Raw genomic sequence first — 18,469 nt, forward strand, 5'->3', positions numbered from 1 at the left:
CCCGGGGTTAGCTCGGTTAGCTCTTAGCTACTGAAAGCTCGGAGTTTGATTGATGTCAATCATCCACCATGACATTCACAGCCCCCCTCTCAGCTCCACCTCTTTGCCCATATTTTTATTTTCCGGACGAGATGACACGCATGACCCTGCCAAGATGGTGATGGTAGGAACTGCCCACCGAGCTTCAATTCAGCTCTTCAGAAACCTATAAGTGACGTCACGGAGGCTCCGCCCATCTGTTATGTACAGTCTATGGTACAGACCGGCCCTTCAGGAACCCAGACTGGGTTTCACTAACAATCCTTCTAAGCCAACCTTCAATATGTTTGCAAGAACATGGGTAATAAGTTTGTAATCTGTATTTAATATGTAATTGGCTGAGAGTTATCCACAGTTCTCTTGTCTTTTCCAAGTTTGGGAATCAGTTAAAAGTTCTTGTTTCATTGTGGGTGTCAATGTCTTATTTAGAATTATTTCTTTGATAGCTTTAAAAAAATCTATTAGTTCTTCCCAGAAAAATGTATTAAAGGTAGCTGTCAATCCGTCCTGACCAGGAGATTTGCCTGTTTTCAGTTTGTTTACCGCTTCATTTAATTCTTCAATTTTTTGTCAGAATCCCATATTTCTTTGAAATGTGAATCAATTTTTGGGATGTGGGTTAATTTGATCAAAAAACTGTATTGAAATAACTGTCAGATAGTTAGATGAGTATAATTTAGTATAAAATATACCTATTTCCTTTGATATGTTTCTATTATTTGTGTATTCCTCTCCATTTATTAAAAGAATATATATCAATTTCTTTTCTTGTCTTTGTTTTTACAAATTGTAAAAGTATGACATACTCTCTTCCCCTTCTTCTAGCCATTTTGCACAAGCTCTAATTTAGGTTCCACATATTGCTGTTGAGCCATATATTCCTTTGAACCTCAGCTGTGATGACTTTATGAGTTTCTTTGTAAACAAAATAGTTTCTATCAGGAAGGAAATCAGTAATAACCTTAACACTACTAATGCTATTTCATCTGCAGCAGCCTGAGAGACGTCTTTAGAAGCTGATTTTCATTTGGACCGTTTCTTTCTCCGTTTCAGCTCCCTGAGTTAACCAACATAATAGCTTCATCTAAACCTTCAACCTGTGTTTTAGACCCCATCCCAGGAAATATGTTTCTTAATCAATACATCTGTACTGGACCTGATCAATTCATCTCTATTGATAGGATATGTGCCTCAATATTTTAAGACAGTTGTAATTAAACCGTTGCTTAAAAAACTAACTCTGGATCCAGGAGTTTCAGGTAATTATAGACCAATATCTAATCTCCCCTTCTTGTCTAAAATTCTTGAGAAAACAGTTTCAACCCAACTATGCGCCTATCTAAGCAATTTATAGGTCTACATATACGTATCACGCATGTTTTTGTCCAATATTTGCACGACAAACTGATAGCAAGTCATTAAGGGAGTACCACCACGTATTCGATTCCAATAAAAAAACAGTATACAAGACAGCTAAACCCAACCATAAATGTGATCTAGAACTATTATTCCCATTTGGTTTGAACCAAGAATGTCTCCAGGGTTTTTCTCTCTCCATATATCATTTAAATGATTGGCATCGATAAAATATGTTTATATTGAATTCCACTGATTGATATTACTCCTGGGAGGAAATCTATCCTGCCATTCATTAGGCATATAAGCATTTATATTTGGATTAAACATCTGACAATTTTTCCATAAGTAGCTTATTTTGAGGTACTAAGATAAATCCATATACATTTTCCACTATCACAAATGAGCTAGCCAGTGTCCTGAATCATCTGCCTGGAAAGTCACTAACTTTCTCAGACATCTATTAAAACAAAATGCTATTCTAGAAGAGTGATTAGAGCCGTGGCTGAACAATCTTATTTCTTCCCATTGGTTTGACCAGAAGATGGCGTCAGCAGTGCTTGAATGGGTCTCCTGTGGCAAAGTGCAGTGAGCTTTGAGACCTTCACAGAACAAAAACATAGCGTTTCTTTTAACTGAATCCCTGAGTCCTCCAACATTTAACGAATCAAAAGATAAACTTGTGCCTAACATCCTATAAGGAACAATAAATAAAAGGAAAATGCCTAAACAATGTCAAACTTATGGTATAAAAAGATGCATTTTTCTCTCTAAAGGAAAAAATAGGAGTAGAAGAAAGTAGTGTAGGTTCCTCCTACCCCTCTTGCCACATTCTCTAAACTATAAGTTTATTATCCCTCTGAATGAGTTCAACGGATTAAGTTCAGAACATACATTTCTTCCTCAGTCTGAAAAGATGTGGCAGCCGTTGATGCAACAGCTGGCTCCTCTGCAGTCAGTCTTTTCTCTGGCGTTCCTGGCTTGCAGAAATTTTGGCTAAACTTCCTTCCTCCTGTGAAGAGGGAATATCCTCGCGATCTTCCCTTGTCAAGTCTTCTTCAAAGCCGAATTTTTCATCCTCACAGACCTTTGCTTTCTTGGATCTTTTCCAGATTTCATCCTGGTTTAGACATTTTGTGAACTGGAGGATCACCTGGTGGACCCTGCCCTCTTTCTTTCTGCTTATCCAAACCAGTATCCACAAAGTTCTTCTTACCATCTGAATCTTCTGGGGTGATTTTAGTAAGAATCCAAATCATATCTTTCCTGATAACTTCACCCATGTTTTCTTTCATTCTTTTGATTCCATCTTGTTGTATACTGGTCTCGTTCCTTTGCTTTTTCTTTTTCATTTATCCAGGTCTTTCCGTATGGCAGAAATGTCCTTTTTCCAGGTCGTTGATTTTCCCTTTGCATTCTCGAACTTCAGCTGAACTGAATTTGGGAGATTTGGCTAGACTGGCTTTCATTACAGAGTTCTCATGTAGTTTGCTGTTCATGTCTGCCATCTTGTCATCCTGCTGATCAAATCGAATGTGGAGACCCTGCATAGCTGCCAATATATTGCCTGCTGTAGGGCTGGCTTTAGTTAACTTTTTAGGGTGTTCACCTTTGGTAGGTGTTGAAAGTGGTGACTCACTGATCTCGTGGGTTCTTCTTTCGCTGCTGCCGCATTCGAACTGACTCCATGTTGGATAAGCAGTAATGGTCGTCTGCCATAGAAACAGACTCTTGCCTTTCTTTTCCTTTATCAAAAGTTTTGTTTTGTTTTTTATCCTTTTGTTGTTCTGTCGGCATATTTATTAGCTCTACACAGATGTTTTGTGGGAAAACTCGGAAAAGAAATCGGGGGAAACCTTGCACCAGAGCTATGTTTCAGAACAGCCGCTCAGTTCACCATCTTGCCGGAGCACAACCCTGAGGAGAGCTCGTCTGGGCCACCTCCTCCTCATGTTTGTCATTTAGACATCAAGGTAAAATGAAAATGAATAAAATTGAAGCTACTGGCACCATTTTCTGTCATTTAAAAAAAAATATGTGTGTGTTTTTTGTGGAAGAATGGGATCAGTGATCAGATAAACACAACATCTGTAACTAGGCAACAAAGGACTGGAGCAGTATTGGTGATTCTTGTACACTCGGTTGGCCATCTCATTGCACTAATGGTAAGATCACTTTGGAGTGGCAGACTATGAACACTTAGTGACTCTGCAGTCTTCATACTTCAAAGTGTGCAGACCCTGAATTGGGACACAGCTCATGTTTAAGTCGCAGGTGGAGGAAACAGAGTTTTCTTCTTCAAGCAGGTCTTTTCCTCTGTTTTGCTAAATACTAGTGCAGCACCACCTTTGGTGGGAATGGGAATATATTATTCCTAATGGGTTGGCTTGGGCTGCACGGTGGCATAGCACTGTGGCCTCACAGCAAGAAGGTCACCAGTTTGATCCTTGACTGGGGCAAAGTTTGGTCAGTGGCCTTTCAGTATGGAGTTAGCATGTTCTCCCTGTGTATGTATGGGTTCTCTCTGGGTTTTCCAGCTTCCTTACACCATCCAAAGACATGCATGTTAGGTTAATTGGTTACTCTAAATTGCCTGAGTGGTTGTTTGGCCCTGCAATGGACTGGCAAACTGTCCAGGGTGTACCCTGCCTTTTGCCCTAAGACTGCTGGGATAGGCCCCAGCTTCCCAGCAACCCTGAATTGGATTAAGTGGTTAGGAAAATGGATGGTTTGGATGGTTTGGCTCGTTTGACCAAAGTGTAGCATGAACACAATCTCGGTCCACCTGGAGATACCCCCCTACAACTCCTCAATTGGTCCAAGTCTGGCAGACTGTCCTGATGTGAATACACCCAAAGTGACTGGTGGTTTAGATCCCCATCCCTAACAACCAGCTAACCTGGTCTACAAAAATATACTGGCTTCCACAGTTAGAATTGAGTAAGACAGTTGTTGTGGGTTGTCTATGAGGAGGATTTTTTTTCCCTTCTAGAGGAAAACTAAATACCTCCAATACCTTCTGAAAGAATGAGAGGAACCCAGACAGAAAAAAGATACTTCTGTATTTCTCAGAAATCTGTTGAAAAAGAAGAACAGAATGAGCTGGGGACCATACATGACTAGTTTTCTAAAGAACAGGAACAGGAACATTCTATTGGGAGTCCATCAACAATCTGTGAATCGGTTATTCTCATGGTGTCACAGTGGAGATTCTGTGGATCAACTGAAAATCTACTGTGGGTCCAAGTTCTGTCTGTGGTGGATCCATCATAGATTGCCTGTAACTCTCTAGTAGATTTTCCCCTTAATTAGGGAGTAAACTCTCTTCAAGATACAAAATATCTTCTTCCAAGAACTCTTGGATTTAGGTGGATTTCCAGAAGAACTGTTACGGATACCAATAGATTTCTTATTGATCACTGAATAGCTCTGTGATGGAGTTCTAGCAGATCTGTGGTGGATGTTCAGAAGATGTTTTGTAATTCCTAGTTTATCTTTTGTAGAGTGGGTCTCAGGTTTAACAATAATCAATCTCTTGAATGTGAAAATCTTCAGATGATGTTCCTTAAGTTCTCAGTAAATCGCCTGTTTCTCAGGAATCATGCAATTGTCTCCATGTGGACACTGGAAAGGTTGAGATCATTGTAGATGTTAACTCTGTTGATTGATCTCAGGTTGGTGATCCGGTGTTTGAAATCAAGGAGGTGACCCTTGTTAACGGCCACCTTAAACTCTTGGTTGGTGCACAAGATTTTTATCTGGAAAAAACAAACAAACAATTAATTATTTATGATTTCCTCACAAATGAACAGCCCTTTAACACAATTCAAAGATCTAGTGACCCCTGTCTTGTCTAGAACAGTGGTTGTCAAACTTTATGAGTTGCAACCCTCCAGATAACATACGCTGCTGTTTGCAACTCCAGCCCCCACACACAACTAATATGTGTAATATATTATCCGATACTCATCCTATAAATATAAGGCTTGAAAACTATCAGAATCTTCGTGAATATAGAGTGTTTTTTGTGGATTCCGTTCACTGCTGTGTCAAGGCACCTAAATGCCCCAAAACAGCTTTTCTTGGGGTGATAATGTCAAATTTGGACATTAGTTTTTGTACTAATGTTTTGTTTATGGGTTAATGTATTAAGAAATTCAGGTGCTACTCACAAACTTATCTTTGCCTTAATGGTTTGACAACCCTGGTGGAAAAACCCAAATTTAACAAATGTGGGCTATATATTTTCCCCATTTATCTGGCAATCCCCTGAAATGATCTCAAGACCCCAGTGGGGCTACCACACCCCCAGTTTGACAATGGACTGAGTTAATGTCTGACCTCGAATGGCTGACCCCGGATAAAGGGAAAGTGTGACAGAGCTCTCTCCTCTTTGCCCCAATTCTTGCCAATGCAGCTGTTCCTGACGATCACTGCCCTTCCAAACTCATTGAAGCGAGGGTTGAAGTGAAAGGCCACATCGTTGGTTGTAGAAATGTTCATAGTGATCCTGATCAATAACACAGGGATCCTGATCAATAACATGTATTTCTCACTCAATGCTCAACACAAATATGTGCATATTTCACGTCCACTGTTCATACTGACTTGTCAGCATTGGGTTTGATGGTTCCAGTTATAGTTATGAGCAATTTGTCATACACTCCATATGGCAATGTCAGTTCATAGGGAATAGCCTGTCAACAAGTAAACAACATTGTTTACAGTGTTCAGCCTAATCTATACTCAATGCCTTTTTTGTAATTTTGTTTTTCTCACCAGATTATGTTGGGTGACGTTAGGGATCTTCGGCCCAGGTCCTGGTCCAATTGAAGGATCAGGGCATATTCCAGGTTTAGCAGGATTAGGGAAGGGGCATGGCCCTATGGGTTGAACAGGATTTCCTCCAGGCCACAAGCCTGGTCCAACAGAAAATCCTCCTGGTCCAACAGGGTTGGCACCTGGTTGACCTCCAGGCCAGGCGGGGTTAGCACCTGGTTGACCTCCAGGCCAAGTAGGGTTGGCAACTGGTTGACCTCCAGGCCAGGTGGGGTTGGCACCTGGTTGACCTCCAGGCCAAGTAGGGTTGGCAATTTGTTGACCTCCAGGCCCGGTGGGGTTGGCACCTGGTTGACCTCCCGGCCAGGTGGGGTTAGCACCTGGTGGACCTCCAGGCCAGGTGGGGTTGGCACCTGGTTGACCTCCAGGCCAGGTAGGGTTGGGACCTGGTTGACCTCCAGGCCAGGTGGGGTTAGCACCTTGTATACCTCCAGGCCATGTAGGGTTGGTACCTGGTTGACCTCCAGGCCAGGCAGGGTTAGCACCTGGTTGACCTCCAGGCCAGGTAGGGTTGGCACCTTCTTCACTGAGAGCATCAGAAAGCTACAGAAAGACAAACTATTTTCAAATATGAACACTAGAGATATTTGTCAGAAAATTTGGGTGCAGTGACTTCATACATTAAACTGAGAGACTTTCCACTGGGAACACAGCTTCCCCTGCTGTAAATGTGAGTTACGTAACGTTAGAATCTGTCTTTTTACAGTTTACTGGAGGGATGAACAAAAAGTATGCTGTGGAAATCACAGTACTTCACAGGGTATCTTCCTTGAGCCAGGCTTGGGAGGGTTAAAGTGTGTCGTTAAAGTTTGTACCTGTGGCTAGGCTGTTCCAGCAGATGGCAGTACATCCAAACATGCTGTTAACGGAGTTTAAACTAATGAAACTTTTGCAAAGCAATAAAGCATGGGAATTTCTAGTCATCAGTAGTACATCTTGGGTCATCTCTGACACGATGGCTTCTATAGTAACTTCTAGTAGCATTAAGTGCATCTGGGATTCTACTGTTATCATTTGTTTGGGGACAATTTAGGCCAAAAAAAAAGTTTTCGTTGCTTATCAATGTTTCAGCACCTTGAAAAAAAAAGGAAAGGGGTGCGGTGGTAAATGTTTTTACCCTTTTAGTGGTTAATATGAAAACATCAGCATGAGAAACAACAATGTTTGCAATAGCTAATGTCAGCTAGTTGCCCTCAAATTTAGCTTCATGATTCTAATGGCCCCCTCCTAAGCCGTCACTGTATCGTGGTGGAGGGGTTCGTGTGTCCTGAAGATCCTAGCAGCTATGTTGTCTGGGGCTCTATGCCCCTGGTAGGGTCACCCATGGCAAACAGGTGTCTAGGGGAGGGACCAGACCAACCACGGCTCATCGACCCCTATGATGACCACAAACCTGGGCAGAAATGTTCCCTTGCCCGGACGTGGGTTACCAGGACCCCCCTCTGGAGCCAGGCCTGGGAGTGGGGTACGACAGCGAGCGTCTGGTGGCCGGACCTTTGCCCATGGGGTCCAGTCGGGCTCAGCCTGAAAGGGTTACATGAGCCCCACCTCCCTTGGGCTCACCATCTGCGGGAGGAGCCGTAGGAGTCGAGTGCAGCAAGGGGCGGGGACCCTGGCATTCCGATCCCCGGCTCAGGGACATGGAATGTCACCTGTCTGGTGGGGCAGAAGTCTGAGCTTGTGCTCGAGGTTGAGCAGTTCCGACTAGAGATACTTGGACTCACCTCAACGCATTGGCTTGGGCTCTGGAACCAGTACCCTTGAGAGGGGCTGGACTTTCTTCCACTCTGGAGTTGCTCATGGTGAGAGGCACAGAGTAGGTGTGGGCATTCTCATCAGCCCCAAGCTTGGTGCCTGCACGTTGGGGTTTGCCCCGGTGGATGAAAGGGTAGTTTCCCTCCGCCTTTGGGTGGGCGGATGGGTTCTGACTGTTGTCTTTGCTTATGCACCGAACAGCAGTTCAGAGTACCCACCCTTTCTGGAGTCCTTGGAGGGAGTGCTGGAGGGTGCTCCTTCTGGGGACTCCATTGTTCTGCTGGGGGACTTCAATGCTCACGTGAGCAACGACAGTGAGACCTGGAGGGGAGTGATTGGGAGGCATGGTCCCCCCCTCTGAACCCAAATGGTATTTTGTTTGGACCTCTGTGCTCGTCGTGGATTGTCCATAACGAACACCATGTTCCAACATAAGAGTGTCCATATGTACACCTGGCATCATGATTCCCTAGGCCGCAATTCGATGATCGATATTGTAGTCGTATCGTCAGACCTGCAGCCACATGCCTTGGACACTTGTGTGAAGAGGGGGGCGGAGCTGTTAACTGATCACCACCTGGTGGTGAGTTGGCTCAAATGGTGGGGGAGGAAGCCGGTCAGATCTGGCAGGCCCAAACGTGTTGTGAGGGTCTGCTGGGAACATCTGGCTGAGTCCCCCGTCAGAGCGAGCTTCTATTCCCACCTTCAGCAGAGCTTCAACCATGTCCTGAGTGAGGCAGGGGACATTGAGTCCGGATGGGCTGTGTTCCGTGCCTCTATTGTTGAGGCGGCCAGCCGGAGCTGTGGCTGTAAGGTCGTTGGTGCCTGTCGTGGCAGTAATCCCAGGAGTCGTTGGTGGACACCAGCAGTGAGGGATGCCGTCAAGCTGAAGAAGGAGTCCTATCGGGCCTTCTTGGCCTGTGGGACTCTGGAGGGACTCTTGGGCATGGGAGGAGTCGGTGAGGCCATGGAGAAAGACTTCCGGACGGCTTCGGGGCGATTCTGGTCCACCATCCGGCGGCTCAGGAGGGGGAAGAAGTGCTCCATCAACACTGTGTACAGTGGAGATGGGAAGCTGCTGACCTTAACTCGGGGCGTTGTGGGTCGGTGTAGGGAATACTTCAAAGACCTCCTCAATCCTACCAACACATCTTCCGATGAGGAAGCAGAGCTGGGGGACTCAGGGGTGGACTCTCATATCTCTGGAGCTGAAGTTGCTGAGGTAGTCAAAAAGCTCCTTGGTGGCAAGGCTCCGGGAGTGGATGAGATCCGCCCGGAGTTCCTTAAGGCTCTGGATGCTGTGGGGCTGTCCTGGCTGACATGACTCTGCAGCATTGCGTGGACATCGGGGACAGTGCCGCTGGACTGGCAGACTGGGGTGGTGGTCCCCCCTTTATAAGAAGGGGGACCGGAGGGTGTGTTTCAATTACAGGGGAATCACACTCCTCAGTCTCCCTGGTAAGGTCTATTCAGGGGTCCTGGAGAGGAGGGTCCACCAGATAGTTGAATCTCAGATTGAGGAGGACCAGCTCTATACCCTCTTTGGGGTCCTGGAGGGGGCATGGGAGTTTGCCCAACCAGTCTACATGTGCTTTGTGGACCTGGAGAAGGCGTTCAACCGTGTCCCCTGGGGGCTCCTGTGGGGGGTACTCCGGGAGTATGGGGTACTGGACCCCCTCGTACGAGCTGTCCGGTCCTTGTACGACAGGTGTCAGAGCTTGGTTCGCATAACCGGTAGTAAGTCGGATTCGTTTCTGGTGAGGGTTGGACTCTGCCAAGGCTGCCCTTTATTACCAATTCTGTTCATAACTTATATGGACAGAATTTCTAGGCGCAGCCGAGGTGTTGAGGGGATACGGCTTGGTGGCCTCAGGATTGGGTCCCTGCTTTTTGCAGATGACATGGTCCTGTTGGCTTTGTGTGGTCGGGATCTCCAGCTCTCGCTTGAGCGATTCGCAGCCAAGTGTGAAGCGCCTGGCATTAGAATCAGCACCTCCAAATCTGAGACTGTAGTCCTCAGCCAGAATAGGGTGGATTGCCCTCTCCGGGTTGGGAGTCAGGTCCTGCCTCAAGTGGAGGAGTTTAAATATCTTGGGGTCTTGTTCACAAGTGAGGGAAGGTGGGAGCGTGAGATCGACAGACGGATCGGTGCGGTGTCTGCAGTAATGTGGACTCTGCACCGGTCTGTTGTGGTGAAGAAGGAGCTGAGCCAGAAGGCGAAGCTCTCGATTTACCAGTGCATCTATGGTCCTACCCTCACCTATGGTCATGAGCTGTGGGTCGTGACCAAAAGAACAAAATCTTGTATACAGGCGGCTGAAATGAGTTTCCTCCAGGGTGAGGAGCTCGGTCATCCGGGAGAGGCTCAGATTAGAGCCGCTGCTCCTCTGCATTGAGAGGAACCAGTTGAGGTGGCTCGGGCATCTAGTTAGGATGCCTCCTGGACCTCCCTGGTGAGGTGTTCCAGGCATCCCTCTGGGAGGAGACCCCGGGGAAGACCCAGGACACGCTGGAGGGATTATATCTCTCGGCTGGCCACAGAGTTGGCAAATGTGGCTGGGGAGAGGGAAGTCTGGGCTTCCTTGCTTAGGCTGCTGCCTCCGCGACCCAACCCCGGATAAGCGGCATGAAGATGAAGATGAAGATTCTAACCAGCAAATCTCTGTGTTGTTGTTAATTACTGTGTTGTGATTTTCCAGTTTAAAGATATGCAGGTCCTGGACCATCTGTTTGTAAACTGATTTTCAACACTTGCACCACAGATCAGTTAGGCAATAACATCGCCATGCCAACCTGTAGTAGTTTATCATGCTGCTGCTCCATGTTTTGGTTTTAATTATATAAGGGTGCACATTATTTACCATTCCAGTTTTCTGGAGATAAAGTTCTCTGGCCTTATTGACAGGCATGTCCATGTAAATCGGTTTTCCTTTCTGGCCTTTCAGGATGTTTTCTTCATGTCCCAACTCACAATTAATGAATGAATGGAATCAACTATTGTTATTTACATTGCAGTAGATGTAAACATGGCACACTTGACTCACAATGCTCTCATTCCCTATTGTCTAGAAAGACTCAACACATTCCGTAAAGCTTCCTTACACCAATACCACTGCCAGTTTAGTCATGTAACATTGATACAGACGTACTCTTTGAGTATTTTCATAGTTTATCTTCAGCTCATGATTGATGTGTAGTCCCTGAATATACTCACTAAAAACTAAATATTACATGATTTCTCCCCATTATCTTAAAACAAATCTATTTTTTAAATGATGACTAGGTTGGAAAATACTTTCAGATTTGGGAAACTTCAAACTGGTGTAGTGACACTTGTAATCCCTGCATGTTTCAAAAGTTGTTTCTGTCCTCCTGCTCAGTCATCTGTTCATTCCCTGAGTCGGTCAATCAGATTTAAGAAGTGACGAGTGCCGGTCTGGCCCCCCTCTAGCTTTGCAACTAAATCAGTCTGAAAATAGACAATAACTTGTGGTGAGAGAACCTCTCCAGGTGTTTGCATTTGGTGATCAGTCTGATTAGCGCCTGCTGACTAGTATAAAGGAAGTGCTGCACACAGCATCATTCTGAAAATACCTGAGTGCACTTTTCTGCTGGCTGACCTTCCTCCAGATAAATCCCTCTGTGGGTCTCCTTCAACTCTGCTGATCAGTTCATTACTGGTAGGTCTGAGTTCCCTATCAATAATCACGTCTGAATGATTATTAAATGGGTGTATTATTAGGTCTTTTCACTGTGGGAAAAAGCATCAAGCTTTTTGCTCCGCTCTCTGGGAGGATGTCTGATCGGTAAGTGATTACTGGAGTATATATTTTAGTATTGCTCTGTATGACTGACCTGTTCCATGCACCACAGGGACTGAAGGCCTGGCTGATAAAAGCCTAACGAGCAAGTTCCTGGGCTGTGGCTCGTGAAGTGGGCCGCTGGAACACGGCGTCTGCTTTGTCTCTGTCTTTTTATACATTGGACTGAATCGAGAGTAGTCCGCAGGCTGACGCCTGCGTGGAGGAAATTGACTAGTCTGCGTTGTGAGGACGATTTCCACCCCCCAGCTTTACCTGTTGTGGGGAAGCTGACTGTTAATGTGTTGGGTTTTTAAAAAAATTTTTTTAACTCACCACTGAGGGAGGCTTTTTTTAGTTTGCTGTTGATCTCAGTGTGAGTAATTGTGGAGCTTTTCGTTTTATATATTTCTTTACAGCAGACGAGAGCTGATGGTAGCGGTCGGGTCCACCAGGTGGTGACATCGCTTGTGTGTTTTCTGCACCTTGTGGTTGGGGTGGCACTGCGCATGTGTGGGATGATTTTAGTTTGAGATGTCCCCTTGGTTTTAAACCCCCCCCCCCCCCCCCCCCCCCCCCCCCTTTTCTCCACAGCCTCGCCTGCAAGTTTTTAATTGGTGCTCCATTTTAGTTTTTTATCTTAATTGTTAAATAAAACTTCTTAAACTTGGAACAAGTCTGATATATTTTTAGTAGACAAACTTGTGTGCTTTATGTTAAATAATTCCTTGGGTGAAATTCCCAAGGTGGCGTTGTCGCAAACGACGAGCCGATAAACCTCTTCTCGCCACAAACTGATAAGGCTGTCGTGTTTGGAGGTGGTAGAGCCACTTATCTTGTGACCTGATGGTCTGTGGTTTAAGTCCTGCATGCTATGCTGCTGCAGCCCTGAGGGGGACACAATTGTACTCTGAGAGGGTTTGTGAAGAAGGGCATCCAGTGTAAAATGTGCCAATTCACCCATGCAACTATTTGCTGTGGCGACCCCTTCAGAGGGACAAGCCGAAAGGTAAACGACAAATGAAATGTCATGATCCAAACTTACGTCCATGCCTATGTTGTGTTCGTCTGTGACCTGAAAGAAACGGAAGAATTTTTCATGAAACAGTCTTCCTAAAATGCATCTCTTAAAGACAAAATCAGTTTAATTTAGCTTTATTTGTACATTGCCCAGTGAACCCTTATCGCACCCCATTGGTTCAAAGGTGCATTGTGCGCCAGGTGAAGGTGGGGACTCTGGCCGTTTGATCTTCTGCTATGGAAACTAGTCCTAGGTATGTGGAATGTCACTTATATGATTGGGAAGGAGCCTGAGCCGATGTGCATCGAGTGGTTCCAGCTAGGTATAGTTGGACTCACGACACATGGCTTGGGCTCTGGAAGCAATACCCTCAAGAAGGGCTGGACCCTCTTTTATTTTGGAGCTGCTCACGGTAGAGGAGCATGTGTGAGAATACCTATTTCTGCCTGACTTGGTGCCTCTATGTTGGGGTTTTATCCCGCTGGATGAGGGGATAGCCCTCTGCCCTGAGGTGCGATGTACCAAACAGCAGTTCAGAGTAACCACCCTTTTTGGAGTCTTGCACATTTTGTTTTTGAACTTCTGTTTTTATCATGGGTTTTCATAACAAACACCTCAGTCGGAAATGGATGAAGTGCCTTCTCCGAGTCAGGCCCTGAAGGAGTTTAAATATCTCAAGGTCTTGTGCACGAGTGAGGGAAGGATGGAGCGTGAGATAGAAATAGATTGGTGCAGCGTCTGCAGTAAATTGGACTCTGCGCCGGTCTAAGGCGCTGAGCCGGAAGGCAAAGCTCTTGATTTACCAGTCGATCTGTTCACTCACCTATGTTCACAAGCTGTGTGTACTGAATGAGATCATGACTACAGGAAGCTGAAATGAGTTTCCTCCACAGAGTGGAGGAAGGGATAGGATGAGAACCTCGGTCATCCAGGAGGGGCTAAAAGTAGAGCCGCTGCTCCTCTGCAACGAGAGGAGCTAGTTGAGGTGGCTTGGGCCTCCTGGACACCACCCTGGTGAGGTGTTCCAGGCACGTCCTGACAGGAGACCCTGGGGAAGACCCAGGACACGCTGGAGGGATTATATCTCAAGGCTGCGAGTCAACTCATTTGCACACTAAATGCTGATTGGTTGTTCACTGGGAGGAGAAAAAGAGGGTCCCACAATGCAATGCTGTACAACCGGCATGCAACTCTGCGTAGAAGGGAGAGTTTAGGTAGTTTATGCATTTTTGGTGGATTTGATTTGAGGGGGCAAAGTGTTTGTTTGAGAGGGCGTTGCCCCTCACGCCCCTGCCTAAAGCCGGCCTCGAGGGTGTGGCTATCAGGTATGCGCTGCCGTAGGGGGAGGAGGGGAGCTGGGAGAAGCTTACGAAATATAAGAAATGAATAACTCCATGTGGGTCCGAACGTTTGGATTGGTCAGTTTTTACAGATTTACAGTAAACTGAGGGGTCTATTTATTGTTCATGATTACAAAATGTATAAACTATATAGATTTTTTTTTTTTTTTGCCATCTGGGCAAATAATTGTCTTTAAATTAGTTGCTATAACTAAGAAAATTGTGGTTATAATGTTGCTCTAATTATGCTGTAATATACTCATTTTCAAAATCCTGAAAGACTGTTATTTTTCATTAAACAAAGCAGCTGAAAATTCTGGTCAAGCTGATGTCTGAAAACACACACCTTCTGTCTGAGCCGTAAACCTCGATAAAGAGCTGTCTGCGAACAAGGCAAAGCAACCTGGAAACCAGTTTCAGCTTCCTGTCTGAGCTGTGTGGAGAAGGAACAGAATCTGAGCCGCAGGTTTCAGATTTCACTCCAGCCTCCTGTCAATTTCCCCAAATGAGCAAATGAACAATTTTTAAAGTCTAGTCTTTAAAGGAATGAAGGTAAAACAGAGACGTACCTGAGCTCGGTGGAGAAGCACGCACACAAAGTGAAGCTGTGTGAAACATGGGTGTGTTTTAACTGCGGAGCCTCGCCCTGTTCTCTCAGTCCAACTTGTTTCTGTCTGAACACGCTTGCCTACATTATCCCAGACTTTTTCAGAAGCACTCTTCTTATCCATACAAAGCAAATCTTCATAAATATCTAATTACCTCCCACAAGGAGGTTGTTTTTTACCAGCGTTTATCTGGTTGTTTGTGTTCAAGATAACTCAGAAGGTTATGGATGGATTTTCATTAAATTTTCAGAGGTTGTATATGTGACAAAGGAGAACTAATTTAATTTGGTGCTTATCTGGATCACCGTTTGGATCCAGGAACGTTTTAAAAGATTCTTTAACATTGTGAGATTGGACCATTTTCAACATTTGTGCAAATGGTCGCAGCATTTAGGAAAAAATACAGGACAAGCTGCCAACAGTTTGTAAAATAAAGACTGATCCAGGTGAAGCCCCGCGATGGACTGGTGACCTGTCCAGGGTGTATCCCGCTTCCATGGATAGACTCCAGCTCCCCGCGACCTTTAATGGGATGAAACGGTTCGGATAATGAATGAATGCATGATCCAGGTCCAGGTTCAGGAATGATCATTCCGCATACCATGATCCAGAATATAAAAACATAGGGGGCCTTTGGGATTTTCATCATCGAGAAGAAATAATTACATGACCAGTAGTGTGGCTCTTGGTGGAGGTTTGCGCTCTCTGAGTGCTTTTCTAGTTATTTATGAAGCTGGAATTCTGTTTTTGTTCCTGTATTAGGTTTTTGCTGTTTGTCTCCATGCAGGAGGAAACAAATTCTTCCGCTGGGTGTGTTGCTGACTGCTGCTGTGCAAACTTTCTTTTTGTCCACACATATTTGATAAGAACTGGTTTTGTTGGGAGCTGAACTAGCTGTTGGATTGATGGTTGTACATGAACCTCAGACAATCCCTTTGCCAGTGGATCCAGGTCAGCCGAACTCTCCTTGCAGAGTAAATCGGGGTGCACATGTTTAGGCTGTATTAGAGTAAACTTCTTTTAGGCTACATGAGAACACATGTACGAACACAAGATAAAGTTCTTGGTGAGATTCTATGTCTCAGTGATAAACTAAATGTCCAACGTCTGTGTCAAGCAGCTGGTGTTTAGAAGAAGCCTATGAGGAAGTGACAAAAAGTGCCGTTCCCCTCCTTCTCATCCCTCAAAGTTTGAACCTCAAAGTGAGGCTCAAACTTACACTCATAAGCTATTTATCCAAATAACACATTTTCCCAACATGACTAAAAGTGAGGGTGGAAGTGGTTTATAACGAAACATGAAAATTTACTCCAGAGACGCTTTGTATATGCCCCCCCCCCAGAATATTTAAAAAAAATATTCAGCAATGAATAGAATTTTTCTTTTTTTTTTATTTATATTTTTCTTTTGTTTATTTGTTTTAATGTTGCTGACATGGTGTTTACAGAAAAAAAAAACGTTATCTGTTGGTTATGTGAAAAGTTTTGTGCTGTAATTTCCAGTAAAGCTGAAGATTGGAGAGCTTTGTGACACTCAGATTTTAAACCAAAAGAGGAAACTCAAACAAACACACCCTGTTAGTAAAGTTGGAGCCCTGATAGACACCTCAGACTGGGTGTGGCCTGTTTCCACCTTAAACTCCAGGAAAACCTGTAGAAGTTATGATGGAAATTTTTTCTCTACCACAGACAGAAAAATACAGGACAAATGTTAATTAGTCCAAATAACAAACTGCTTCTCAGCACAATGAAAACACGTTTTCTGGGTTCTTTCCTGATGTTTTCTGAGCAGTTTAATCCTGTTCATTAACTGTCACAATGTTCACACTGATGCTTTATCACTAAAATTGCAGCTGATTAAAAACATGGCAAGTTGTGTTTGTATTTTTTTTTTTTTTTTACCCAAAGCTAAAAAGGAACTCTTTAACAGCACCATTTAATGTGAAGTATCAGCAGTTTTGGTGGTTTTTACTGTTTTTTTTTTTTCTAGCAAGTATTATTCTGTTTCCACACACAAATGGTGCTTGGTTGTGGTTTAACCCTTTCTCATTCGTTCAGCAGATCTGGACGATAGAGACTCACTGAGATTCTCCTCATCTCTCCCTGCAGGTGTTTTGTGGTAGAAACACTTGAGCTGAGGACTTTTGTTTCTCTTCCATCATAATGTTGCAGCAATCATCGTCACTTTCCTGGTCGACAACAGGCTTCATTTATTCAGCTGGCGCACGTACAAAACTGGACATACGCCAAATACAATCATGTGTTTGGCTTTATAGACTTTGTAAGACCAGGCAATTAGTTTTTTCTCACTTCTCCATCTGGCAATCTGATGGACAGGTCTGAGTTTAGCGGTTGCCACAACAACAGTATCTGTTGAATGCATTGTGACAGGTTCAGAGGCGCCACATGGGCGGGGAAAGTTAGGAAGATGCCAAGGGTCCATGACTTGAGTCATTGGAAGCCCCAGTGTCTTCCCTGTCCCAGTGTCCCCTCCATTTTCCAGTCCCCTCCATCTCCCAGTGTCCTCCCAGTCCCAGTGAAGAAGGTGAGCAGCATTGTGTTGAGGTCCGTCAGCATTAGTCTGAAAAATGTTTTATCCTTCAAAATCATATCAAATGAAACATATTTTAAAAGAAACTAAAAAACATTATTTTATTACATAATAACCAGTATGAAATAATAAACAACAGACTGAACTGGTTTTACTGGAAACTGGACAGTTGATTGGAAACACTGTGTATCTTACAGCTGTCTGTTTTAATATGACCATCAAAATTAAAACAGCTTAGTTAGACACGTGCTTTGTGCTTTAAATACAGCCACAGATCTTTATTATTCCCACGAGAAGCTGTTTATTTGTTCTGCTTGGAGCAATTGCAGCAAAAACAAAAATCAAGTGGTGGGGTCTGTCATTGTCTTTCATAGGGCCCAAAATTCCTGGCGGTGCCCCGGGACAGGTTGGAAGTTTGATGGAGGGATGATGGTGGTGTCGGGTTGGTCCTCGGAAACAGGGATTGGGACTCTTAGTTCCAGTGAAAGGAACAGTAATTTTTGGAGATTTTGGAGAATTCCATGTTCTAATCTAATAGGCAAGGTAAGGCAAGTTTATTTGTACAGCACCTTTCATGTACAAGACAATTCAAAGTGCTTTACATGAAACATTAAAAGCATTACAGAAATAAAGCATAAAAGAAAATACAAATAACAAAATCACAATAAAATGGATTTAAAAGTTTCTACATTTGGTGAGAGTTTAATCTCCACTGGCAGCTAAATGCTGGTCTGGTCTCTGGTCTGGACTAGTTGACCCGAGTCTTTGGATCGACGATCTCTGCTTGGTTTATATTCTCTGAACATATCACAGATGTATTCTGGTCCTAAAACGTTCTGGGATTTGTAAACAATCAGCAGGGTTTTGAAATCTATCCTGTGATAGACTGGAAACCAGTGTAGAGATTTTAAAACTAGTGTGATGTGTTCAGACCTCTTAGTTCTAGTTAAAGCTCTAGCAGCAGCATCTGGATGAGCTGCAGATGTTTAATGCTCTTTTTAGGAAGTCCTGTTAAAAAGACCATTGCAGTAACCGTTAAGTAATATTAATCCTCATGTAAAAGGCTACAGAAGTTACTTGCAAAAATGAAGAAAATGCAAATGCACATTCACGGCAGGATATTTGATTTGAATACGAGTCCATTTCCTTCGTCTGGGGAAA

The sequence above is a fragment of the Telmatherina bonti genome (assembly GCF_933228915.1).
Source record: "Telmatherina bonti genome assembly, chromosome: 22".
Taxonomy (NCBI): domain Eukaryota; kingdom Metazoa; phylum Chordata; class Actinopteri; order Atheriniformes; family Telmatherinidae; genus Telmatherina; species Telmatherina bonti.